The sequence below is a fragment of the Ochotona princeps genome, chromosome X, assembly GCF_030435755.1.
Source record: "Ochotona princeps isolate mOchPri1 chromosome X, mOchPri1.hap1, whole genome shotgun sequence".
In the NCBI taxonomy this organism is placed as follows: domain Eukaryota; kingdom Metazoa; phylum Chordata; class Mammalia; order Lagomorpha; family Ochotonidae; genus Ochotona; species Ochotona princeps.
The window spans coordinates 6,669,991-6,697,311 of record NC_080865.1 but is presented as its reverse complement, the minus strand read 5'-3'; the positions used below and the strand labels follow the sequence as shown (position 1 = coordinate 6,697,311).

General features: G+C 46.8%; 1 protein-coding gene across 3 annotated transcripts in view; it reads right to left on the bottom strand.

The window, feature by feature from the left end:
- The window catches only part of FAM156A (family with sequence similarity 156 member A), a 42,436-nt gene extending 15,589 nt beyond the window's left edge, over positions 1–26,847 (bottom strand). For all 3 annotated transcript variants that reach the window (XR_009244527.1, XR_009244529.1, XM_058658646.1), the window contains exon 1: positions 26,577–26,847. The gene's annotated coding sequence lies outside the window, so the exon portion shown is untranslated. The remainder of the gene's footprint in view (positions 1–26,576) is intronic.
- Positions 26,848–27,321: the final 474 nt, after the last annotated feature.

Genomic DNA, 27,321 nt, shown 5'->3' with positions numbered 1-27,321 from the left:
CCTTTCCCTGCGTGCCCCATGCCACTGAATCTGCAAGGTACCCCTGCCCTTCTTGCCTGCCAGATCCCTACCTGCTTTCAGCCCTCAGGCTGGTAGAGCAGTTTCTAGTTTGCCTGGGCAGCACTCAGAGGCAAAGGCCCCCTTTACAGGTTGGATTGTGTGTGTGTATGTGTGTGTGTGTGTGTGTGCACTAGTAACAGGTGATGGAGAGTGAATACAGTTTCTGGATGTGTCATGTACTTTGAGTAGAATTTCATGGAGTTTCTTTATTAAAAACATGTTAATGTGTTTGTTTCATAATCAGAGTTACACAGAGTAGGACATATTATATACATATACAGAGAGAGAGAGAGAGAGAGAGAGAGAGAGAGTGAATGAATGATGGAGATTCCAGTTGCTTGACATTCCAGATGACTTCATTGGCCAGGGCTGAGCCAGGTTGAGTTAGGCTGGAGCCAGGAGCTGTTATATTCTTCCCGGTCTCCCACATGTGCAGCAGCAGGGACCCAAAAATAAGGGCCATGCTCCGCAGGTTTTCCCAGGTCATTATGTGGGAGCTTGACTGAATGCAGCTAGGGCAGCCCAGATGTAATGAATGTGCCCACATGTAATGAATGGTGGCGTCACAGGCAGTGGCCATGCCTGCTGCATTATAACGCCCTTCCTAACAGGATTTTCAGTGAAATGAATCAACAATAAAGGCATCTGTTGAAACAATGGCAGGAGCTAATAGGGTATGCCCAGCATAGATCTCCCTTTACCTCCTGGGGACTCATGGTTGAGTCTGAATATGGAGGTTTAATGGTGGCCACAGTTTTCATAGCATGGCAAGGATGCAGACTGGGGACCTCATGGTAGCGAGGGCTATCTAGACGCATGGCAAGAATGTCACTTTGTGCCATCACCAATGTGACAAACTAAACTCGGCTTCAGTTCCCCTCTTTGTGGATGGTGTTGTAGGAGATAACATTTCCTTGAGCGCCCGCTGCAGCAGGGGCTTGCTGTGGGAGGCAGTTGGCTCCCCAGCCCCTGTCCTCTTTGCTGAGGACTGATTTCTTGCTGCTTGTGAACACCTGCGAGGCCGCACACGCTGACTGTTCATTCCTGGGGACCTTCCATGGCCGCATTCCAGGTCTTCAAGCAACTTTTGGGTGTCCTCAACAGACACCCTCAGCCCTGAAGGATACTCCAGCAGTTCCTCAGTGGTTGCCTGTGTGCTGGGCACTGCGAGGACTACTGTCATTTCTACAGCCTGTTTTCCCTGCTGTTAACACAGCCTTACCAAGGGTAAAGTGAGGCATGTGCCCCGGACAGGTGAGCAATGAAAGAGAACAGATGGAAACCACACCTGTGCCACTGTCCCAGGCCCTCCTTGTCTCTGACCTCAGCTCTTGGGGCAGGAAGCCCTGGCTCGCTTTACTCCACACCAGTGTCCCTTGATACCCAACACGGTACACTGGATCCTACTGGATCCTGAGAGTGGTGGTTGTGTTGTGTAAAGTTCTTACTTCCCAAAGTCCTAAGGAGGCCAGTATGTAGACCCTACCACAGATGAGGAAACAGACCTAAACAGGTGAGTCACTGCTGCAGATGCAGGCAAGTGTGGATGTACACGTCAGTCCCACCCACTCCAGCTGGGTCTGACTTCAAAGCCGGCCTCTTTCTACTCACACTGATGCACTCCACTTATGTTATCCTTGGGGCGATGCAGATGCTGTGCCCTGATTGCAACTCCTCGTCCACCTGTGAGGGCCAGGCTCCTGCAGTGAAACAGCTGCCCTGGGGAGTTGGCAGATGCTTGGAGAAGGTTCACCTCGCCTAGGTGCTGGTGATCAGCCATGGCTGATCAGGTTTCCTGTGTCTAGGGCTCCTCCAGGTAGGCTCTGTGCCCTGGCAGGGAGACTTGGTGTCCACCTCAGGCACAGGCCCATCTCAGAGTTAGTAAGAACATGGAGGCCAAGAGCGTTTGGATGGCTGTTCTGGTGACCAGATGCCTAAACTGGATTGGTGGGCAGTGGAGCAAGGAAGGCAGTCTGGCTGTTGTGTACTGATCTTCCTGTTCCCATGGGCCTGCCAGTACACTGGGTGAGAAGGTGCCGGTCTCCTATGTCTCCTGCCCTGGGGAAATCTGTCCTGCTCCCAGACCCCTCAGGCGAGCAGGGGTCAGATGTCTGTGTTCCCAGGGCACCCAGATGAAACGTTGTCATCACTATCCCCACACTGTGTCTGTAGGGCTCAGCTGTGCACCATAGCGCTGAGCAATCCCTGGGTCCACAGAGGCCCCACTAGGTGCAGCTTTGCTGCCACTCAGCACTTAGCACGTGGTCATTCCATGTGTGAAGGACGTTGAGCCCTGGGTCTTGAACATCCAGTGGCTGGCCGCTCTTATTGTCTCCCTTGTATCAGCAGTAGAGTGACACAGGAACATCTGGTCCACCAAGCACCTGTGTATATAGGCAGATTGCGTCTTTCATTTGTGGGAGCTGGCTTCTGTGCCTTGTCGTTTCCCTTTGATCCTGGAACTTGTCTTAGCAGGCTACAGGATTCTTAATGCAATTGCGCACTGCACTAGCTTAAGGCCCGGCCTCACAGTGCAGATGCTCTGGTCAGCTCCCAAAAGGTTCCCAGAAGGCCAGCAGCTGGGGCAGTGGTAACCCCACAGAAACCTGTTCTATAGTGACTCCATGCCTGCTCACCGACAGGGCATGTGTGGCAGGGTTGCCTCACATGCCCACAGAGACAAATATGGTCACAGAGGTGCCCTTGTCCAGTCCCAGTGCTCTTGGCCAGGAGTGCCTCTGGTCCTTAGCCTCTGACCAAGCACAGCTGTTCTCTGACCACACCTGTCCTGCCTCCCTCGCAGGGGTTCTGCAGCCCTGTACAGATGTATGTGCGGCTATCCTGAGGCAGCAACCAGTCCCTTCTGTGGAGTTGAGCCCGCACGAGCTTCGTCCCCAACTTGTGGGGTCCTGGGTCCCTGGCTGCACAGGCGTCTCTGTCTGTGCAGTGGCTGTGTGTGTCTTGGTGCCAGGCTCTGCCTCACTGTTTGCCAGCTTTTCCCTCAGTCCAGAAGGCTCTGGCCCCGAGTATCTGCTGGGCTCCCTCCTCTCCATCCTGTGCCCTTCCCCATGCTGCCCACCCTGGTCATTGTGTTTCCCTGGGGTCCTGTGGCTCCTGTGGTCCCTCCCAGATTGCTGATCTGTGACCAAGGGCTGCACTCTGCACCTGTTGTTTTTCACAGGTGCCCTTGCTGTCCAGCCCAGGGGGCAGTTGGCTGAGTCATACTGGAGAGAGTTTTTGGCTACCTACCCTTCCCCCAGGGCCTGCAAGCCCGGGGGCAGGGCTTCTGTGCTTTCTGCCCTGCTGAGCTCCTGGGTCTGTAACCAGTCCCCAGAGAGGCAGGAGCACAGGAGGGGTTTGTTGCCTGGGGGAACGGATATCTTTTCCCCACCAGCCTGAGACCCTGAGGGGCCTGCTCTCTCTCCCAGGTCAGAGCTCTTGGGGAGCCTGGATTGATTTCCAGCTGCAGGTTCATCTCTGCTTTGGACCTTTCTTCCTTCTTGGCATCTGCAGTAGAAGCCAAGTCATGGCACTTAGGAAGCACGAAGGAGATCAGTGGGGTGAGTATATGCCCACAGTGGCAAAGGGAAAGGAGTGTACCCTGGCAGCCTTCCCCTGAGAAGGGGCATTTGCCCAGCACCTTGCAGAGCTGTGGAGCTGGTTGCCTCTGCAGGTGGGGGGAATACATAGGAGCCACCTGACATCAGACCAAGGGTGTGTTAGACACTTGGCATAGCAGGCAGTGTTAGGCTCCCAGCTGGCTGACACCTCCCTGAAACAGGAGCTGGGGAGCGGGAGAGAAACTTGCTCCACTTGCAATTCCTGGATTGCAATGAAAGTGACTGACAGATGTCTCCTGTCTTCAAGTTTTAAGATTCCAGAAAGGCACAAAAGCTTTTCCCTCTGAAGCCAGGCTCGTGGTACAGCATGTTGCACAGTTGTTCAGGAAGAACATGGAAGCATGTGTGTCACACATATGTAGATATCCCTGTGAGTCATTTACATGTCACACAGAGGGACACGTAGATGTCCCTGTGGGTTGTTTGTGTGTCACACACACACACATAGGTAGTCCTGTGGGTTGTGTGTCACACACACGTAGATGTCCCTGTGGGTTGTTTATGTGTTTCACACATGTAGATATCCCTGTGAGTCATTTACATGTCACACACAGATATCCCTGTGGTTTGGTTGTGTGTCACACACACGTAGATGTCCCTGTGAGTTATTTGTGTGTCACACACATGTACATAGTCCTAAGGGTCGTTTGCATGTGGCACACATGTAGATAGCCTTTGGGATTTTGCATGTCACATGTATGTTGATAGCCCTGTGGATAGTTTACATGCATAGATGCTTATAGCTCTGTGGGTCATCTCCATGCAGAACACATGCAGATAGCTATGTGCATCATGTGCCTGTCACACCTGTGTTGGAGAGCCCTGTGGGTTGTTTACATGTTGTGCACACGAGGATAGCCCTGTGGATCCTTTGCGTGTTACACACATGTAGAAAAGCCCTTGAGGTTGTTTCCTTGTATAGTGCTGTATGCATTTTGGTACAGATAGAACCTGGCGTTGTTCTTTTTGCAGCGCAGTCAGCATTAGTGTGAAGAGATCTTTGCGTGATCCTGTTATGATTGGGGCAGTCTGGTACCCAGAACTTCTTCTGGGCCAAAAGTGCCATGTATCTGTCTCCCGACTTTGCCAAAGCTCAAGAGCTGCTTTCAGGACCTGCACTGATGTGCAGTCTGTCTTGTGTCCTCCTGTGAAGATCAAGGTTAGTGTGTGATGTGGAGGAGAATCACCCATGGTGGAGAAGCCCAGTAGCTAACCAACATCACACCTTGGGTGCAACACTGCAAAATCCTGGAGTTCTTAGCTCAGGTGGCAAACCTGTGATCATCTGCCTGGGCATGTTGGTTCTCTGCAGGAGTGACAAGGTGTCACTTTTGTGCTGCTCTTGGATGGGAGCCTCTGTGGCCAGGCCTCCCGCAGCTCCAGGGAGCCCTCCTCCTGCTTGCCCTGAACAGCACTGCTCAGCCTCCTGGGCCTGTGGATCATGGGGGCAGTGCAGCCATCTGGTTTCCTTCTATCCTCCTCACCCATCCTTTGTCAGAGGCTGGAGAGGAAGTGGGGCAGGTGCTGGCCCTGCTGAGACAGCACTGACCACATAGGAGATGCCATATTGCCACTGTCCTCAGCCTTGCCCTGCTACCTCCCCATGCCCTCCCTGTGCGGATTGGGTGGTGAGGTAGGGGGGTGGGGGGCTTTGGAGGCCTGGCCCCTTCCTCTCAATGCTAATTCTGCTTTAGAGGGAACAAGGCTGTCAGGGTCTGTGCTTGTTGGAGAGCCTTGGCCTCCTGTTGTCTGTCATCCACCTGGAGGCCAGCCCTAGGCTGGGCTGTTTTCCCAGGGTACACCAACTGTAAGCCTGGCCTCAGGGCACTGAGACCAAGGTGATGCTGACTGGCAGCTTCATGCCAGGGAGCACACACGCCATGGGATCCCGTGGGGGCACCCACATTCCCCCAGGACCTAAGAGCCCAGGCTGGCCTCTGCAGCACCTGCAGAGCTCCAAATGCAGACTGTGCCTAATGCTTGCCTGCTGAGGGCGGTGACTGACAGGAAACCCCTCCCTCTGATCTTTCACACACAAAAGTCTCCCTTGCGTAGCGCCTTAAATCCCTTTAGGAAAGCATTGCTTTCCTTTGTGGAGGAAGTTCAGCATCCAGGCTGTGCAGGGCCGAGGTCTTTCTCGCAGTCTCTGCTCACACGGGCCTGCAGGTCTCTTGGAGCACAGATGCAGACAGGAACGGTCTCTCAGGGAGAGGCTGGGAGCTCATACGGGGCCCTGAACTCAGCATCTCAAGATCCAACGAGCTGTTTCTTTTAAGATTTATTTATTTATTTCATTTGGAAGGCTGATTTTACAAAGAGAAGGTGAGACAGTCTAAAGGCTTCCCATCTGCTGGCTCCCTCCACACATGGCTGCAATGATCTGAGCTCAGCTGATCCAGAGCTGGCAGACAGCAGCTTCTCTCAGTTCTCACATGAGTGTAGCGACCCGAGGACTTTCTGTGTTGCTTTCCCAGGCAGTCAGCAGAGAGCTGGATGAGAAGTGGAGCAGTCAGGATATGAACCAGCATCCATATGACATGCTGAGGCTAGCAGGCAGAGCATTAGCCCAAGTGCCACCACACTGACCAACACCCCCCATGAGCTTTTTTTTTTTCTTTTAAATGTTTATTTGTTTGAAAGGCCGAATTAGACAGAATTTATGACACAGAAAAAGATCTTCCATCCTATGGCTGTCTCCCCAGAAACCCGCAACTTGAGCCAAGCTGAAGTCATGAGCCCAGAACTCTTTCTGGGTTTCCCGCTTGGGTTTAAGGGGTCCAAGTACTTGGGCCATTTTCCACTGCTTTTTCTGGCACATTAGCAGGGAACTGGATCAGATGCGGAACAACTGGGACTTGAACTAGCTGCTCTTATGCGATGCCAGTGCTAGAAGTTCCCACTGTGTAACAGCACACCTCACCAACGAGCTTATTTAAGAAATGAGAACAAATGAATAGTCCTGAAGATAAAACAGAGCCCAACTCTATAACCCTACTCACCTGGTATTATTTTTTCTGCTTGTGAGATGGCTGAGATTTCAGTGCACAAAGAGTGAGAGACATTAATCCTGACACGAATCCCCCAGGGAACCTCTTTTACTCAGAATTCTGGGCCTTCCCCTTTACCTTCACCTCCACTACTTCACTCCCCAGATGTGCAACAATGAAGTCCCCAAGCAGGCCCACCCCAAGTGCAGGAGTCTTCTCTACTGTGGGAGTGAACTGAAGCAGCCCCACTGTACCGAACTGAGCCAGTGTCATTGCTAGTCTCTGCCCAGCTCATCCACCTGAGCACCACTGCCTTCCTTGCTTCTCCTAGGTCTTGGTTCTTGCTTGATTTGCGTTGGTGGAGCCTCTGGCCTAGGGCCAGAGTGAGGTCATAGTGTGGCCCCTGGGGAGGCAGAGGCCTCTAGGAAAGCCGAGGGGTGGATGTCCCCACATGGTAGGCGGCTCCTGGCAGGTGGCACATGACTTGTCTGAACTATGGGCACAAGCTCCAGTCCCAGGTTGTCTCCCAGTGCAACCTGCGTCACACGATACTCTCGTGAACATTCTATGTAGTGCTCCCTTGCACAGTGCTCCATGTCTCTGCAGCCTGTGGCGATTCACCCATACCTAGCAGTTTGGTGGGCGGGGATCCCTAAATGGGTTCTTTCATCCTCACCTTATCTTCCTCCCCTGTGCGTCATGGAGGGTCTCAGATATTCCTGGGGGACTGCTCCACCACTGTCCCACTTCCCTCACAATGTCCTATTGGGTCATGCCACTTGTAGACTCGGATGATCTTCTGCGGAGCCTAGGATCAGCACAGCCTGTTGTCTGCAGTCACCGCCTCCAAAGTGGTGGCAGGTTTGCAGGTGAAGGCAGTGGCCAGCATTCCCTTGCCTCGGTGATGGAAACAGGCATCACTGGCACAAGTGTGCAGGGTGAGGTGACTGTCCACAACCTTCCTGTACTGTCTCCTCCTGCCTTTGGAATCTGGGCTATCTGTCAGTCTTATTCTGTGAGTTTTCTCCAGCACGTGGAGCCGTGTCAGGTCCACAGGAGGCACTCCACAGACATTCGTTTAAGGAATGAATTCCTCCCCTTGGCAATTGTACTAAGAAGTGGCCTGCAGGAATGTTTGCACAGCCTCGAGCCATGCTGCAGTAATAGTAGGCAGAGAGTACTTGTGTGTGTGTCCATGAACTGCCAGTGTGTTAAATAAATAACAAATAAATAAATCTTTAGAAAAAGAATCACTTAAACTGATTCCAGTGATTCACAGGCTGCTTCTATGTTGGTGTAGATGACTGCATTTCTAAATAATGGCCAAAACTATGTGCCAGGCCAGGCACAATAGCGTAGTGGTTAAAGTTCTCACCTTCATGCGCCGGGATCCCATATGGTCGCCAGTTCTAATCCCAGTGGCCCTGCTTCCCATCCGGCTCCCTGCCTGTGGCCTGGGAAAGCAGTCAAGGACGGCCCAAAGCCTTGGGACCCTGCACCAGGGTGGGAGACCCGGAAGAGCTCCTGGCTCCTGGCTTCGGATTGGCTCAGCTCCAGCCATTGTGGCCGCTTGGGGAGTGAATTATTGGATGGAAGATCTTCCTCTCTGCCTCTCCTCTTCTCTGTATATCTGCCTTTCCAATAAAAATAAATAAATCTTAAAAAAAACTATGTGCCATTGTATGTGATCTTTTTTAAAAAGATAATTTGCCTTGTCAAAATATAAATCATATACCAAAATATTCATTTTAAGAAGTTTTAGGTTTTTAAAGATTTATTTATTATTATTAGAAAGGCAGATTTACAGAGAAAAGAAGAGACAGAAAGATCTCCTTTCCACTGGTTCACTCCCAAGTGGCCAAAACAGCTGGAGCTGAGCCAGTCCGAAGCCTAGAACCAGGAGCTTCCCACACATGTGAAGGGTCCCAAGGCTTTGGGCCATGCTTTCAGCCTTCCTAGGCCAGAAGCAGGGAACTGGACGGGAAGTGAAGCAGCCAGGATACGATCTGGCGCCCATACGGGATCCTGGTGCAGGCAAGCTGAGGACTTTAACCACTAGGCCACCAGACTGGGCCCAAAAAGACTTATTTCTTTACTTGAAAAGCAGAGTTACAGAGACAGAGAGAGACTCCCCTATTGGCCACAATGGCCAGAGATGGGCTGGCCCAAAGCCAGGAGCCAGCAGCTTCTTCCTGGTATCTCATTTAGGTGCAGGGGCCAAAGGACTTGGGGCCATCGTCCACTGCTTTGCCATGCATATCAGCATAAGGCCAGATGGGACGTGAAGCAACTGGGACTCAAAACGTTACCCATATGGGATGCTGGTACTATAGGCAGCAGCTTTACCCAACATGGCAACAGCACCTGTTCCAAAATACTCACTTTTTGAACTGCATAGTTCAGTGGGTTTTGTTTTATTCAACAGGATGTGCAGCCATCACCAATAATTATTTCCTGAACAGAGTACTTGAAATTAGCAGTCTCTACCCATTCTCCCTTCCCCTCAGCCCTTGCCTTCACTCCCCTACTTTTGGTTTGTAAAGATTTGTCCATTCTGGACCTTTCATATAAATTGAATCCTACATAGGTAATTTTGTGTGGGTGACTTCTGTCACTTCCCATAAGAATTTTCAAGTTTCCTCCATATTGTAGTGTGTGTCAGTACTTTACTCTTTTTATAGCATAATAAAAATTCCATTGAATGGATGTAATATGACACTTGGTTTATATATCCATTAGTTGATGGATATCTGAGTTATTTGTACTCATTGGCTATTAGGAATAATTCTACTAGGAATACTAGTATACAAGCTTTGATAGTAGACTTTCATTTTCAGATCTCCTTGGCCTACACCTAGTAGTGGAATAGCTATATTATATGGTAACCCTATATTAAACTTCCGGAATAAATGTCAAACTGATTGTCATACCAGCTGTCACATTTTGAATTCCCGGCAGCAATGTATGATGGTTCCAATTTCTCCGTATCTTCTACAACACTTATTGTTTGTAATTTATAAAAATTGTATCAGGGAGGGTGTTATGGTGCAAAGTTTAAGCTGCGGCCCAGGATATCGGCATCCCAAACTGGAACACTGCTTCCAATTCCTTGCTGATGGGCCTGGGAAAGTGGTGAAAAATAGCCCAAAAACGTGGACACCTGCCAACCATAGGGTAGCTCCACAGGGAGTTTGAGGTTCCTGAACATTAAAATAAAAAATTAATCTTTTGGTCCAGCATGGTAGCCTAGCAGCTAAAGTCCTCGCCTTAAATGCACCAGGATACCATGTGGGCACCGGTTCTAATTCAGTCTGCTCCACTTCCTACCCAGCTCCCTGCTTCTTGCCTGGAAAAGCAGTCGAGGATGGCCCAAAGCCTTGGGACCCTGCACTCACTTGGGATACCCGGAAGAAGCTCCAGGCTCCTGGCTTCGGATCAGCTCTACTCCGGCTGTTGCAACCACTTGGAGATTGAATCAGTGGATGAAAGATCTGTTTTAAAAAAATAAATAAATCTTTTTAAAATGGCAATATATTGAAGAACTGAACACAGAAATCTACAGCCATGGTTAATAAAATTAAGCACAAAAAAATAGGTCTTGGGCCCAGCGGCGTGGCCTAGTGGCTAAAGTCCTTGCCTTGAACATGCTTGGATCCCATATGGGCTCCAGTTCTAATCCCATAAGCTCCACTTCCCATCCAGCTCCCTGCTTGTGGCCTGGGAAAGCAGTTGAGGACGGCCCAAAGCCTTGGGACCCTGCACCCGTGTGGGAGACCCAGAAGAGGCTCCTGGCTCCTGGCTCCAGATCAGCACAGCACAGGCCGTTGTGTTCACTTGGGGAGTGAATCATCAGACGGAAGATCTTCCTCTCTGTGTTTCCTCCTCTCTGTATATCTGACTTTGTAATGAAAATAAATAAATCTTAAAAAAATATGTCTACCAATTTAACGGGTTGTAAATCTCAAGATTCAAGATTGTGAATATTTCAATCCTCTCCTTGATTCACAGAAAATTGTATCAAAATTTCTGTAGCCTTTTAAAATTTAATCTCTACGTTTAAAAATATATTTATTTATTGGGGGCTGATGCTCTGGTAAAGCTGTCACATGTAACAACACTATCCTGTATGGACGTTGGTTCAGGTCCTGGCTGTTCCCATCTAGCTCCCTACTAATGCATGTGGGAAATCAGCAGAACGTGGGACCCGACACCCACATGGGAGACCCAGGAAAATGTCCTGCCTTCTGGGTTTGGCCTGGCCTAGCTTTGGCTATTGCAGCCATTTCAGCAGTGGACTGGGGAATAAGTCAATCAATCCCTCTATCTCTCTCTCTTTCTCTGTCTTTCAAACAAGGCATCTTCCATCTGCTGGTTTGCTTCCCTAATGACCACAGGACTGGGCCAGGCCAAAGCCAGGAACCTGGTACTTCACCGCTGATTCCAATATGGGTGCCAGGGACTCAACCACTTGAGCCATCATCTATTACCCTTCAGGATTGCATTATCAAGAATATGGATTGGAAGTAGAGTAGCCGGGATTAAAACCAGGCAGTCCGAGGTGGAATGTCCCAAATGTCCCAAATGGCAGCCTAACTTGCTGTGCCACCATACCCACTGCAGCCTTTTTCGAGGTAGTTGACTAATTGAATCTAAAATGCACATGGAAGGTGAAGCAACTTGAGTAGCCTAGTCATTTTGTCACTAAAAAAAAAAAGTTGGGGAACTCATACTATGTGGATTCAAGATTCACTTGAAGACTGTATAATCAAGAAATCCCATTTCTGGTGTGCCAGCAGGAGGGGTTCCATTCTCCCAGTCTACTGTGAAACTAGAGAAAATTATAAGGTTATCTAGTTAAAGTCTCTGAAAACTGTCCTGTGGACATGAGGCAAATGAAGAAATGCTTTAAAAAAAATTTTTTTTTTTTATTGAAAGGCAGATTTACAGAGAGAAGGTGAGACAGGAGCATCATCCAGGTCTCTCATGTGGCTGCAGGGGCCCAAGCACTTGGGCCATCCTCCACAGCCTTCCCAGACCATAAGCAGGGAGCTGGATCAGAGGTGGACCATCCAGGACTCAAACTGGTACTTATATGGGATGCTGGTAGTGCAGGTGGAGGCCTAAAGTGCTACCCCATAGCACCAGTCCTGAAAAAAACACTTGTTTGAGGAAACCTACTACAGTTTCAGAAGAGCATTAGTGTTCACAATGTATAAGCCAATATTGGCTCTCTTCCTCCACCATCCCACTTTGTAAGAAGTAAACTCTACTCCAGACCTGTGTAGGCAAGCATGAAAAAGGCTCTTTCTGCCTCTGTCCATCAATTCCCAGTCCAACAGCCATTACTCCAAGAATGGCAAAGTGTCTGTATCTCTCATCCTTCCCCCAAGGTCTGTCACTAAATCTATGTTCCAGGCAAGTGCAATTGCGACGCAGGATCCCTCCCCTTCAAGCTCATCCCAGGGGAAGGATGGAGGCCCACCTTGAATGCAGCACTACTGAAAACAGTATAATTCTTATTCACGTTGACTCAGTTGGGTTCACACTGGAGAAGGCAAGCCCGGAACTGAGGCTATTGTGTTAAGCACCAAAACCAGTGAGGTTCATCAAATGTCTGGGCTGCAGATCCAAACTGTGACCCCAGTAGAAGGGACTACTGGCAGGCAGGTTACCAACAGTAGGATTTGCTGCCAACATTAGCCTGGCTCAGTATCTAATCAATATCAGGTTTTCTGTGGAGGTGAGTAGCACGAGAAGTCACTTGAACGATACAAAACCATCCATAATCCCTTGTGTTGTTCATCACCCATTAAGGTCCATCTGTTTCTAAACAGAACTCCAGATTTTAAATAGTCTGTAAAGGTTCAGTTACTACAGCGCCTGGCACAATGTCTCAATGGCTAAATCCTGACCTTGAAAGTGCCAGGATCCCCTATGGCTGCCGGTTTCTTTCCTAGCTGCTCCTCTTCCCATCCAGCTTCTTGTTTGTGGCCTGGGAAGGCAACAGAGGATGGCCCAAAGCTTTGGGACACTGCACCTGTATGAGTGACCTGGAAGAAGCTCCTGGCTCTGGAATGCCTTAGCTCCAGACATTGTGGCCATTTGGAGAGTGAACCAGCAGATGGAAGACCTTTCTGTCTCTCCTTCACTCCACAAATCTGATCTGCCTTTCCAATAAAACTAAATCTTAAAAAAGTTCAGTTATTACACACTTTTGTCACCTATTCATTATTTTTTTAAAATATTTGTTTTTATTGGAAATGCAGATGTACAGAGAAGAGGAGAGACAGAGAGGAAGATCTTCCATCCGATGACTCACTGAGACAGAAAGGAAGATCTTCTGTCCGATGATTCACTCCCCAAGTGGCCACAACGGCCGGTGCTGCGCCGATCCAAAGTCAGGAACTAGGAACTTCTTTCCAGGTTTCCCATGAGGGTGCAGGGTCCCAATGCTCTGGGCCGTCCTCGACTGCTTTCCCAGGCCACAAGCAGGGAGCTGGATGGGAAGTGGAGCTTATGGGATTAGAACCGGCGTTCATAATGGAATCCTGGTGCGTTCAAGGCGAGGACCTTAAACACTACGATATCGCCCCGGGCCCTATTCATGATTTTTAAAAATTCTCATTCCTGGGTCTGGCGCGGTAGTCTAGTGGCTAAATCCTTGCCTTGCAAGTGCCAAGATCCCATATGGGCAACAGTTCATGTCCTAGCTGCTCCACTTCCCATCCAGTTCCCTATTGTGGTCTGGGAAAGCAATCCAAAGGATGGTCCAAAGCCTTGGGACCCTGCACCTGCTTGGGAGACTCAGAAGCTCCTGGTTCCTGGCTTTGGATTGACTCAGCTCCAGTCATTGAGGCTTCTTGTGGAAGGAACTAGTAATGGAAGATCTTTCTTTCTCTTCTCTGTATATCTGCCTTTCCAATAAAAAACAAATCTTTAAAAATTTTTTTCATTCTTCATTCTGTTTAGCTCTAAATGCTGAGATACATATTTAGTTTTATAAGCTTCTCTCTGTGTTTGTGGTTTTGGTTTTCTGGTTCATGACTTTTTCTGTTTGTTGTGGAACCCTAGCAGTAGAATATGAGTACATTTAAGTTTAGTTATATAATATTAGAAATTTTCAAGGGAAAAAATGACTGGAGTTTTTATTTTTCTGTCTTTTGGGGGAGCCTGTGTGACCAAGAGCTAGAGCCACAGATAGTCACGTGTGTGGTGGCATAGTAGGCTAATCCTTCATCTGTAGTGCCTGCAAATCATATGGGTGGTGGTTCACGTCCCAGCTACTCGACGTCTTATCTAGCTCTTTGCTTACAGCCTAGGAAAGCAATGGAGGATGGCTCAAGTCCTTGGGTCCCTGTACCCATGTGGGAGACCTGAAACAAGCTCTGACACCCAGTTTTGGACGCTATCACGTTCATTTGGGGAGTGAACCAACAGATGGAAGATCTCTGTCTCTCCCTCATTCTTTCTATAATTTTGGCTTTCAAGTAAAATCAATCTTTTTTAAAAAGAAAAAGAAAACACTGTCAATCAAGCCTCCTTTTTTCCCCCAGAAAATTCTCTCTTTAAAATGCAAATAAATTTATTCCAATTAAACAAAGAGAATTTATTGCTAGCATACCTTCCTTCTGACAAACCCTAAAGGGGATTTGAAATGAGTGACCTCAGGGTATAAATCAAATTTTTGTGGAAAAGGGCATAGGTAAATGTAATTATATAAAAATAAAACAAAATAAATATGCATTTTCCCTTTCTTCTTAACTCTCTTAAAAATAATTTTATAGAAGCAGGCATGTGGCACAATGATTAAGATACTGCCTGGGGCACTTGCATTGCCTATCGGAGTGCCTGGTTCGAGTCCCAGCTGCTCTGCTTCTGGTCAAGCTTCCTGCTAATGCACCTCTTGGAAGGCAACAGATGATGCCTCAAGCAGCTAGGTTCCTGAAAACCACATGACACCCAGATTGAGTGCAGAGCTCCTGGCTGTCTGGCACAGCCCTGTCAGTTGATTTCCGGGAAATGAAACAGCACAGCAGATGGGAGCACTCTCTACATATAAATATAAAAAGTACTATATAATATATTGTTGGGGCAGTAATATGAAACAGTAAAATACGAGAGTACTTCAAAATGCTTGTGGAGGGGCTGGTGTTTTGGCACAGCAGGCTAAGCCAACTGCCTATGACAACTGCATCCCACCTCAGGGCTTTGGTTTGAATCCTGGCTGCTACACTTCCGATCCATTCCCTGCTAGTGGATCTGGAAAGGGAGTAGAAGATGGCCTAAGTCCTTGGGCCCTTGCTACCCATGTGAGAGACTGTTACACAGAGTCCCAGGCTCCTAAACTCAGCCTGGCTCAGCCCCAGGAACTGAACTAGCTGATAGAGATTTTCTCTCTCATTCCTTGTCTGTCGCAGCGTCTTTAAATGAAAAAGTTTTAAAGGTTTGATTTTACAATTGTTCACAACCCCGATCCTCTTCCATATTTCCTGCATCAGCCAATGGCATCATCCCTACTCTTGCAATGCAACACAGAAATAATAATTTATATCTCCCTCATCTTTATTTCAGGTCAAAATCCTTGTCCAGTTCTATTTCACTCCCCAAACATCTGTCTATTCTACTTTCTTCTATGTTCACCATACTTATGTCTGTCTCCATTTCCCTCCTTCTTTGTCCTCCCTTTTCTCTGTCTCCCCCTAACACACACACACTTCATTTGAAACCACACAAGGATGTCCCTTTTGTTTTTGACATGAAGACCACATTCCTAGCCAAGGTCTTCAAGGCATGGTCTAGCTCACTGCCTCCCTCTTTAGCAATACGGAAAGGAGCGCTGCCTCTTCTACAAATCTCTTCCTGGGCTTTCATATCCTTTGGTTCCCCAAACTTTTCCCTTTTCCTGAGACTTTCTGGACAACTTAACGCCTGGGTATGCTGCACATTTTTCTTTTTTTTTTTCTTAATATTTTGAAGAGTAGATTAGGAAACTAGGAGATTCTTTTTATTTGAGATGTTTTTTTTTATTGATTACATTGCATTATGTGACACAGTTTCATAGGCTCTGGGGATCCCCCAACCCCTCCCCGTACCCTCCCCCCATGGAGGATTCCTCCACCTTGTTACAGTATTACAGTTCAAATTCAGTCAAGATTCTTTCATTGCAAGCATAAACCAAGCAAAGAGTCCAGCATCTTATTGTCCAGATAAACAGTTTCTTGGGAAGACCATCTCTGGTCTGAAGGCAGAGCAGCAGAGTATCATCCTGATCAATTAAAGGTCCCAACATAACATCAACAACAATTTACAACATTATGGAATTAATCAACATGGTATTGAGTAACCAATGTGTTAAAAAATGCAAGTTCTTAACCACATCCTGTGACTACTTCATTGACATTTCAATTTTAGTTTATATACAACCAGCTTCTAACACCTTAAAATGTCTATAGGGTACTATTCAGCTGTCTCGTGTCTATTTTCATTTTAGTATTTAGCAGTCTATACCGTTGAAGCATAATTCTACTGAACTTTGCAGATTTTAGGATAGTTTAAACTGGCTTATAACTCTAGCAAGGCATATGTCAACAGTTGAGGTGTAGAACTGTTTTAGGAGGGGTGTGCAGAGAAATCTTCCATACCCTAGTGAGGAGTAACTAATCTCTGTGTCCTACCAAGTAAGGTATATATGGAGATTCATTTATATTTTATTGGAAAGTCAGATTAACAGAGAGAAGGACAGACAGAAAGATCTTCCATCTGCTGGTTCACTCCCCAAATGACTGCAACAGCAAGATCTGAGCCAATCCAAAGCCAGGATCCAGGAGCTTCCTCTGGGTCTCCCACATGGATGCAGGGTCCCAAGGCTTTGGGCCATCTTCCACTACTTTCCCAGGTCACAAGCAAGGGACTGGATGGGAAGTGAAGCTGCTGGGACATGAACCAGCGTCCATGTGGGATTCTGGCATTTGCACGGTGAAGATTTAGCCACTGAGCCATCACACTGGGCCCTGTGCATTTCAATGCAAGCATTGCCCCTTCAGGTAAGACTTCCCTCAGATCGTGGTAAGGTCAGCCCCCCTCCCCACCCTACCTCCACTCTGTTCCCGCTGCCAGTAATTTTTACATTTATTTTGGGAGATCATTAATTATAATTTCACATACTGGGGAAGGAAGTCTTCAAAAAAAACTCATGAAAGGAGGGACAAATATTGTGACATATCAAGTTAAGCTGCCACCTGTGATGTTGGCATTCTAGTTCAGGTCCTGGCTACTCTGCTTCTGATCTAGCTCTGAACTAACGTGCCTGGGAAAGCAGTGGATGATGGCCCAGGTACTCAGGCCCTAGCCAATCACATGGAGAGACCTGGATGGAGTTCCAGGCACCTGACTTTGGCCTGGTTCTGTTCCAGCTGTTGTGTCTATTTCTGTCTCTCCTTGTCATTCTACCCTTCAAATCAATAAAAATAAATCCTTTATAAAAAGCTGATGAAAGGGACCAGCATTGTAGTATAGTAAGTTAAGCCACTGCGTGTGACACTGGCATCCCTTATCAGGAAGCTGGTTTGAGTACTGGCAAACTAGGGAACTAGTTCTACTTCACATCTAGTTCCCTGCTAATGCACCTGAGAAAGTAGCAGAGGCTGGCCCAAGAAATTGGGTCCCTGTCACACACGTAGGAGTTCTAGGCTCCTGATTTCAGCCCGGGTCAGATTTGGCTGCTGCAGTCATTTGGAGAATAAACTAGCAGATGGAAGATCTTTGTCCCCCACCACCACCTCTGCCTTCAAATATAACAAATACATCATTTTTAGAATTCATGAAAATCATGTATCATGAAAAAACTATTCATGTTTTTCAAATTTTTTATACAATGTAAACTTTTTTAAAAAAAGATTTTTTAAAAGTTGAAATACACACACAGAGACATAGAAAGAATCTTCTATTTGCTGCTTCACTCTCCAAATGGCTGCAATTGTCGGAGTTGGGCAAGGACAAAGCCAGGAGCCAGCAGCCAGAAACTTCTTCTGGGCCCTCGCACTTGGATCTTCTGATGCTTTTCCAGGCACATTAACAGAGAGTGGTATTGGCAGCAGAATAGTCAGGGCTTGAATGGATGCTCATATGTGCTTCTGGCATGGATTAATCAGGACACAACATTGCTGGTCCTGGCACAGCCCTTCTTTTGTATACATAGGGTGCTTTGTTTGTATGTCAGTCTGTTTCTGTTTTAACTGTGGCATTTTCTAGAACACCTGCAGACTTTGGCTCACCTTCCATGTGGGCTGCTGCTTCCCTCACTGCTCCTCTCCACTGTAACTTAAATCTTTCTCAAATGCTGCCTCTCATCACAAATTGGTGTTTCACCTCACAAGGATATTAAAACAATTTTTTATTCTGAAGCATTAAGACACCTAAGAGTAAATCTTCAGAAAACACTTTTGAGAAATTACAATAGAAAAACAGTGGTTGAGTTATAATAATGAGTAAAAAGCAAACAAAGCAGTGAAAATCATGTTATTTCAAATCTGGGGCAGACCCAGAGTTATAGCCTAGTGGCTGAAGTCCTTGCCTTCCAACCCCAGGATTCCATATGGCCACCTCTTTGTATCCTGTGGCTGCTCTACTTTCCACCCAGCTCTCTGCCGGTAGCCTAAGAAAGCAGCAGAGGATGGGCCAAAGCCTTGGGACCCTGCACCTGTGTAGGAGACTTGGAAGAAGTTCCTGGCTCCTGACCTTGGATTAGCTCAGCTCCAGCCATGGTGGCTGCTTGGGGAGTGAATCAGCGGATGGAAGATCTTTGTCTCTCCTACTTTCTGTAAATCTGTCTTTCCAGTAAAAATAAATCTTAAAAAAAAAAAAACCAGAAAGAAAGAAAAATTTATCTGGGAGCCAATGCGTTGATTAAACTGGCTAAGCTCCACCTCTAAGCACCAGCCTCACATTGGGGGTCAGGTTCTTGTCCCAGCTGCTCTACTTCCCATCCAGCTCCCTGCTAGTGACCTAGGAAATCAGTCAGGGATGGCCCCAAAGTCTTGGGATCCTGAACCCACATAGGAGACCCTGAAGAAGATCCTGGCTTAAGATCAGTGCAACTCCGACCACTGTAGCCATTTGCAGAGTGAACCAGCAGATGGAAGACCTTTCTCTCTGCTCCTCCTTCTCTCTGCAGCTCTGCCTTTATAATAAAAATAAATCTTTTTTAAAAAGGAAAATTATTTTTTTAAGATTTATTTATTTTTATTGGAAAGGCAGATATACAAAAAGGAGAGACAGAGAGGAAGATCTTCCATCCAATTATTCACTCCCCAAGTGACCACAATGGCCGTTGCTGCACCGATCTGAAGCCAGGAGCCAGGAACCTCCAGGTCCCCCACACAGGTGCAGGGTCCCAAAACTTTGGGCCGTCCTCAACTGCTTTCCCAGGCCACAAGCAGAGAGTTGGATGGGAAATGGAGCTGCCGGGATTAGGTCTGGCGCCCATGTGGGATCCTGGCGCGTTCAAGGCAAGGACTTTAGCTGCTGGGCCACCGCGCTGTGCCCAGAAAAATTATCTTACATGTAGAGAAAAACACTTTTACATTTTCAGTGCATTTTTTAAAAAATTATGAGATTAGAGCAAGACATAACATCTTTGACATTGAACTTGTTTTGTTTTGTTTTTTTACCGAGAGGAAACAGAAAGATCTTCCTTCTGCTGATTTATTCCCAAGTAGCTGAAATGGTTGGAGCTGAACTTGTCCAAAGCCAGGAGCCAGGAGCCTCTTCTGAGTCTCCAGCCGGGTGCTGGGTCCCAAGGCTTTGGGTCATCCTCCAGTGCTTCCCAGGCCACAGGCAGGAAGCTGGATGGGAAGTGGAGCAGCTGGGACATGAACCAAGTACCCTACGGGATCCTGGTGTGTACAAGGCGAGGATTTAGTCACTCAGCCATCACCTCAGACCCTCTGCTATTTCATTTGTTTATCATTTATGCCAAAGCTATTTTTCATATCAACATTGGCAAGGATGTTGCTGCTGATATCAATGGCAGGAAAAACATACAAAGCTTGATGCATACCAGAATCTATCCTTTCTGCTTACCTCATAATATTACCTCATATTTTTTAATGCATTCACAAGACATCACATTAGGTTAGGCCATTGTTTGTGATATTGGCATCCCATCACAGAACTGGTTCAAGTTCCCTCTGCTCCACTTCTGACCCAGCTTCCACAGCTTCAGCAGCTTATGTGCCTGGGAAGGCAGCAGAAGACGGCCCAAGCACCTGGGTTCCTGCCCCCATGTGGGAGACCAGCATAGAGTTTCTAGCTATTAGCTTTCACTCTGGTCTATACCTGCCTAAAGATTTATTTTTATTAAAAAATCAGACCTATAGAGAGAAGGAGACAGAGAGAAAGATCTTCCAATGCATCACTCCCGAAGTGGCCACGATGACCAGAGCTGAGTTGCTGTGAAGCCAAGAGCCAGGAACGTCTTCCAGGTCTTCCACGTGGGTGCAGGGTCCCAAGGCTTTGGGGCCATCCCGGAATATTTTCCCAGGCCACAAGCAGGGAGCTGGATGGGAAGTGGAGCAGCTGGGACATGAATCCAGTCCCATATGGGATCCCAGAGCGTGCAAGCTGAGGATTTTAGCCATTAGGCTATCACTCTGGATCTGAAAATTACATTTATCCAATCCTGAGGGCAGTGCCCCCATGTACCAAATACCTCTTAAAACCCCTATTCCTCACAGTACCATTTCATTGGTCATTAAATTTCAACATGATTTTGGAGAGGGAACAGATCCATTCAAACCAAAGCAATCACTAAAGGACTTTTAACACCTGAGGGAACTCCATAATATTTATGGCAAATGGCATAAAAAGATATGTTTACTTTGGTGCAAAAAATTTGAACTCCATGTACACAGGCGATTTTCAAACAATTCAAGGAAAATGCATACAATGAAAACATTGCACGTGGATTTCAAAGTTTTGGCCACCAAAATAACCTTATCTTTTAATTCCATTTTCCAGAAGCTTTTGGAAGAACCCTTATAAAAATGGTGTGTGTGTGTGTGCGAGAGAGAGAGAGAGAGAGAGAAAGGAAAAAAAGGAGGGAGGGGCTGGAGAAAGAGAGAGAATGAATGAACACTAGAAACAATGTGTGGCCTACAGGAAGTGTCCAGAAGCATGATCTTTTAATTTTCATGTCTCTCTCAAAAAATTTATTTTCTTTATTTGAAAAGCAGAGTTACAGAGAGAAAGACATCTTCTACCTGCTGATCTTTCACTACTAAATGGTAACAATGGGTGGGGTTGGGGCTGGCTTTAGTCGGGTACTAAGAACTCCATCTGGGTCTCCCATGCAAGTGGCAGAGTCCGAAAGATTTAACTCCCAGCTGCATCCACAGGGAGTTAACTCAGAAATGGAGCATCCAGGGCCTGACCAGCACGCATATGGGATACCAGCATCGCAAGATGCAGCTTGCACCACGATGGTAGGCCCTTTCACATCTCTTCCATTTTCTGCTTTTTCCCTTTATTTGTCTTCCCTTCTAACCTGTCTGGCATCTCTCTCTGCTCCCTCACACCTTCCCTGACCTCCTCCTCTCAAATGTCATCCCTTCTCCCCTTTCCTCAGACTCTCAATCCAAAAAAAAAAAAAAAATTAACACCTCCTCATGAATTCTCTCAGAAAATACTGGTATCATCCATCTTTTTGTTTGATTCGTATTAAATATTAATGGCAGGAATCATCAACACAAGATTAAAAACAAACCTGTCAGTGTGAAAAGTACACAAGAAATAAATTGCCACTGATGCCAGTTTGATTGCCAATAGTTTCCTATCTTCACCAAATTCGGATCTTGACAACCTGAAGCAGGGCTGGGTGACAGAACTAACAGTCACAAAAGGAGCCATATGATGAGGTTCTTCAGGTCTTTAAAGTGCATTAAGAGGTTTTTTAATTTTTATAGATGTATGCTCCATCATTATCCAGTGACCACTTACCTTTTCAAACATTACACGAATCACATCAAGAGGCCTTTCATTGGTCAATGTTCTAGAGAAGTTTTCAGTCACTTTTCTATTCCATGTCATAAAGACAAGTTCCCAACAATGCATTTAGATTTCCTAACAACCCTAGAAAGAGTTGAATTTTTTATTATGCTAACAAAAATATTCCTTCCCCCTAGATGACCGATCACCCCAGACTCAGTATTAGAATTCCTGAAGAGCTCCGGGGGGCCCAGCGCGATGGTTCAGTGGCTAAACCCTGGCCTTGCAAGTGCCAGTATCACATATGGGGCTGGGTTCATGTCCCCTTCCCACCCAGATCCCTGTTTGTGGCCTGGTGAACAGCAGAAGATGGCCTTGGGACCCTGCACCAGCATGGGAGAACTGGAATAAGCTCCTGACTCCTGGCTTCGGATCAGCTCAGTTAGGGTCATTGTAGCCACTTGAGGAGTGAACCAGTGGACAGAAGATCTTTCTGTCTCTCCTTTTTGTAAATCTGCCTTTCCAATAAAAATGAATGAATCTTAAAAACAACAACAAACCAAACAGCTCTGGTAATCATTTAAAGTCACCAAATGAGCCAGTCTCTCCGCATTCATTTTCTGGTATATTCTGCAGGGAGGCATGGGAATAGACATACTAATAACAACAGTTAGAACTGATTGGGAATATACCTTATGGCAGGCACTATCCTGGCAAGTTGACATTCTTCACATAGTTGCTACTCTAAACTGCCTCCAAGAAGTAGCTAAAGTTACTAGTGGCATTTCTATCTTACTAATGGAGAAATCAGATACAAAAATGTTGTGTGACTTGTTCAGTGTGATCCAGCAGCTAAGTGGTATAGCCACAGGTCAGGCATGATGAAATTCTTGCCTGTACTGCATGTCTCTCCTTTCTCTGTAATTACACCTTTCAAACTTAAAAACAGAAATCTTAAACAAAAACTGCTAGAAGCTTATGAAGTAAATTAAGACACCAATAAATGGAGATACAAACTGTACTTACAAGTTGACAGATGCAATGTAATTGTCAACAGTCCCCAAATTAACTTACAGATTTAATACAATTCCTATCAAAAATCTCTGTGCGAGTAACTGATGAAAAATTTCTGTGGAAAGACAAAGGAACTGAACCAGCCAATTGTTTTTAAAGAACAAAATGGAGGAATGACACCAGTCACACCACGAGGCTGTAATAACCAAGATACCATGGTACTGGCAAACAGACATACCTCTGTAAAAATCAATAGGCCTGGGCCCGGCGGCGTGGCCTAGTGGCTAAAGTCCTTGCCTTGAAAGCCCCGGGATCCCATATGGGCGCCGGTTCTAATCCCATAAGCTCCACTTCCCATCCAGCTCCCTGCTTGTGGCCTGGGAAAGCAGTCGAGGACGGCCCAATGCATTGGGACACTGCACCCGCGTGGGAGACCCGGAAGAGGTTCCAGGTTCCCGGCATCGGATCGGCGCGCATCAGCCCGTTGCAGCTCACTTGGGGAGTAAATCATCGCATGAAAGATCTTCCTCTCTGTCTCTCCTCCTCTCTGTATATCTGGCTGTAATAAAAATGAATAAATCTTTAAAAAAAAAATCAATAGGCCAGGGCCAACACTGAGGCGTAGCGGGTATCACCACTTCCTGTGATGTGGGCATGTCAAATGAGCGCTGGTTCGAGTTCCAGCTGCTCCACCTCTGATCTAGATCCTTGCTAATATTCCTGGGAAAAGCAGAACATGGTCCAAGTGTTTGGGCCCTCACCACTACATGGGAGACCCAGAATAAGCTCCTGGATTCCACCTGGCCTACCCCCAGCCTTTATGACCACCCGGGAAGTGAATCAGTGGAAGGAGAAATCTTTGTCTCTCTAGAACTCTGACTTTCAAATAAATATTTCTTTTAAAAAATCAGTTGGTAGGGTCCAGCATGTTGGCTCAGTGGCTAAATCCTTGCCTTGCAAATGCCATGATCCTATCTGGGCACCATTTCATATCCCGGCTATTCCATTTCCCATCCAGCTCATGGCCTTGGAAAGCAGTAGAGGATGGCCTAAAACGTGGATACCCTACACCTGCGTGGGAGACCAGGAAGAAGTTCTTGACTCCTGGCTTCAAAATGGCTTAGCTCTGGCTGTTGCGGCCACTTGGGAGTGAATCAGCAGACAGATAGATATTTCTATCTGTAAATGTCTTTCCAAGAAAAACAAATAAATCTTTAAAAAAAACCAGTCGGTCAATTTGTGTGGAGAAAATTGTAGAATTTTATCAAATACAATAGAGAAATGATAGTACTTCCAAATGCTGTTGGAACATTTAGAACTCCAAATTGTTTTTCCAGAAGAAACAAAAGCTTGTGTTCATACAAAAACCCCTCTACAAACATTTATGGAAGCACTGCTCATATCATTAACACAGAACCCAAATGCCCTTAAATGGGCCAAGGTCAAAGACACTGTGGCACATCCATACAATGAATATTACCCAGCAATAAAAAGAATGAACTACTTGAGGGCCTATGCTATGGTTTAGTAGGTAAAGCTGAGGACTGCATTGCTGGCATCCCATATGGGCACTGGTCTATGTCCTGGGGGTTCCACCTCCAATTCAATTCCCTGCTAATGCATCTGAGAAAGCATTGGAGGAGGGCCCAAGCACTTGTGACAGATACCCATGTGACAGATGCAGAAGTGGCTTCTGACTTCAGACCGGCCCAGCTCAGACCACTGTAGTCATCTAAGGGATTAACTGGAGGAGGATGGAAGATTTCTCTCTCTGCCTCCCCACCCCCGTAACTCTGTATTTCAAATAAAAAATAATCTTTTTTTTTCTAAAAAAAGAATGAATTACTTCTCCCTCTCCCTGTATCTCTGCCTTTCAAATAATAATTTTAAAAAGTTTTAAATAGAAAAAAATGAATTCATTGAACAATATGGATGAAACTCAAAAGGCATTATGCTGTGTAACGAAGCCAATGTGCAAAACGTTAATGCTATATTTCATGCATATGACACTCATAAAATGATAGCAACACAGTGATGAAAGATAAATGTTTGCCAGGGCTTAGGGATAGAGGGGAGTTAAAGGGAGTCTTTGAGGCAGGGAACACTTCTGTTTTGGGTGTGTGTGCGTGTGTGCGGTGGTTATAAGTAAGCTATACATATGCTCTAATTTATAAGAATGAATACTCCAAATGTCAACCTTATAATATTTTGTGTTGTTTCTTTAAAAAGTATTTAACTGGAGCCAGTGCAACGACATACAGACTAATTCTCCACCCTGCGGCGCTGGCATACCATGTGAACGCTGGTTTGTGCGCTGGCCGCTTCACTTCCCATTCGGCTCCCTGCTTGTGACCTGGGAAAGCAGTGGATGGCCACTTCAGACACCTGGAAGAAGCTCCTGGGTTCAGATTGGCTCAGCTTCAGCCACTGTGACCATTTGGAAAGTGAGCCAACAAATGGAGGACCTCGCTCAATGTGTCGCCTTCTCTCTGTAAATATGCCTTTCCAATAAAAATAAATAAATCTTTTTTAAAAAGTATTTAACTGTAAAATAGAAGTCATATATATTATTGGCACACAATCTGATGATGCTATCTATCTATATACTGTGTGGTCATTATGAGTCAAATAAATTAGTACATACATCAGCACCCATACGTGGTGCTACCATTTGTGTAGTATGCAGGTTGGGGAGGTGATCCTGCTCTCACCTCCTTTCCCCAGCCTCTGTCTCTCTTTAAAATTTATCTTTATTGGAAAGGCAGATTTACAGAGAGAAGGAGAGACACACAGAGACCATCCAATGGTTCACTCCCCCAAGTTGCCATGGGAACAGAACCCCTTTCTCACATTGCTAACTCGTCCTCTGTTCTGAGTGCTGGTCCTGTTTCAGTGATAATTATATATGTTGACGTTTGAGAAGGCAAAGGCCTTGCTCAACATCACACAACTGGAATTTGAGAGCGGTAGGCTTTAAAATCATGTTTGGTGGGCTTCAAACTCTACAATTGCTCACAGAGCCAACACAGAGACCCCAATTAGCTCAGATAGCCACAGACATCAAAAACAGCTCCCTGAACTCACAGCCAAAGACAGACTGCAAAAATCCCTATAGACAGCACATAGCTGGAGACACAGATCCCCAAGCAGAAAAGAGACCACAAACACTGCATCAAAGATTAACCCCCTCCCCCCACACACACACAGAGACCACAGTTCTCACCTCTGGAATAAAATCAGACTTGTTTATATATCACTCTATACAGACAGGCCCCCACAAACAACACAGCCCCTTCCAACCTAACAGAAAGACCCTAAAACAAAAACACAGAAGTTCAAGTAACTCAGAAACATCGCATGACCTTAAGATAAAGTTTCCAGACCAATCAGAGATCCAACACCCAGGACAAAGACGTAAAACACTTTACATCTTATGACAACCCCCCTCCCCCACCCCAGTCACTCAGAGCCATCACAATTTGGAACCCAGTGACTTCACATCCTGTGGTTCAGATACCCACGTAGAGATCTGACACTGAGGAACACAAATGCCCTCCCCCCTTACCGACCCCCCCAAAAAACTCAGAAAATGCACACCCAGACATAACTACACAAAAATCTGGAAACCTCACACTATGACACACAAAATACATTCAAACCGAATATTCCATTCAGACACAATTCCCCAAATGGTTCAGAGTGGTCCAACAGACACATACAGCATCTGGGATATCCACCCTAGCGCTACCCACCCTCAAAACTCTTCCACACTTCCCAGGTAGACAGAAACCAGTTTAAGAGGTCGTTCCCTGGACGTGAATGGAACCAGAATCTGTAGGATCACGCTGGGAACCCGAAGTGCCCGACCAGGCTTGGGACGGGATTACAGGTAAACAAGACGTAAAGGGCTCACGTGAATAAAGTATGCGTCATCCCGGCAACCAGAGTCAGACTGTGGCTACAGGCCAATGACTAGGGCAAACCTTGCAGGACAGCATCTTCAGCCTCTTTTGGGACAATCAGTTGATGAGTCGTCCGGTGAATTCTACAGTCTGAATGGCCATGCTCACACACGACCCTCATCCTGCCGCCTGAACTCCGTTCTGCAACCACCGCGCAGACCCCAAACAGTCGGCCAATGGGCACCAGGTATCTGAAGAGGGAGGCAGGGACTAGGTCTGCACCTGGCGCCGCCCTGCACCCCGGAAAGGCTTAGTCCTGCGCTCTCGTGGTGCCCAATCATCGCCCAGGACGGCCCTTGAGCCCACCCACACATCCCGGAGCCAAACGCTAGCCCGGTTTTCGCTCCCTGATTGGAGTTGACTAAGTCTATGTAGCATCAAAGGGGTGTTGGTTGCCGCGGTCTCGAATTGGCCAGCAAAACCGAAGGACCTCAGTAGGGACCGACCGACCAGAGCCATTAATACCTCAACAAGAGCTATGACTGATGCCCCACGGGCGTATTCGAGGACTCCGAGTGTTGTCAAGCACACAAGGTATTCCAAAATAGAAGTGCCCTCCCCGTGTACCTCCGAAGTGGACTCTCCTGCCTGCGCACCTTTTAGTGGTGCGTTCCAGTAGATCTATCCCGAGTGCCCCTTGGTGGTGAATCAGGGAACTGCTGGCCGGTGCTTCTGGTCTTGCTCTATTCCAGGCAG